Source organism: Pipistrellus kuhlii, unplaced genomic scaffold (genome assembly GCF_014108245.1).
Source record: "Pipistrellus kuhlii isolate mPipKuh1 unplaced genomic scaffold, mPipKuh1.p scaffold_m20_p_20, whole genome shotgun sequence".
In the NCBI taxonomy this organism is placed as follows: Eukaryota; Metazoa; Chordata; class Mammalia; order Chiroptera; family Vespertilionidae; genus Pipistrellus; species Pipistrellus kuhlii.
In genome coordinates, this window is record NW_023425516.1 from 17034130 (window position 1) to 17035035 (window position 906).

Genomic DNA, 906 nt, shown 5'->3' on the forward strand with positions numbered 1-906 from the left:
CACTGAGCCGATGAAATAATTAACGGCTGGTAAAACAGAATGAGGTCCATGTTCAGAATTTGTCTGTAAGCCGCACAGGGTCTGAGCGTAGTTAAAGGCTTGATGTGTTCTGCCCGGAAATGGTGTGTCCCTGCCTAGTCCAGTCACCTATGTGATTTTTGCTTCCGTACAGCATTGAATAAAAGCAAACCTGATAACACATTGTCATCTTTGTTCATTTGATACTTAAAAAACCCCTTTGCTGCCCCGACCAGTTTGGCTCAGTGGATAGAACGTTGGCTTTCAGATTCAAGGGTCCCAGGTTCGATTCCGGTCAAGGGCATGTACCTTGGTTGCGGGCACATCCCCAGTAGGGGGTGGGCAGGAAGTAGCTGGTCGATGCTACTCTCTCATCGATGTTTCTAGCTCTCTAGCCCTCTCCCTTCCTCTCTGTGAAAAATCAATAAAATATATTTTAAAAAAAAACCAACCCCATTGCTGTTTCAATTTACAATAATAATAATAATAATAATAATTAATAATAAAAGAGGGAGCAGGAAGGGCACCCAGCTGGAAGAAACAGCAGGCACGGAGGCCTGGGATGAGAGGCGCCAGAGTGTAGGGTCTCCGGGCAGCCAGATGTCTGGAGGCCCTTGTAGGGAGCACAGTGCTTCCCCAGCTGAAGTGCTCCCCACTTGTGCTCAGCCAGCGGGCACGGCTCCCAGCTGGGTTGGGCCGCCAGAGGGGCGGGTTGACCCCAGCAGGCTTTGCCACCAGCCACCACCCAGCAGCCCTGGCTGGCAGGGACAGCCTCCCAGCAGCCCCCACTCCCTGCAGCTGGCCGCCCCCGCCCTGCCTCCCTCATCGGCCCAGTTTCCTGCCCCTCCCTCCCTCCCGCTCTCCTCCCTCCAGCTGTTTCTCCGCAGG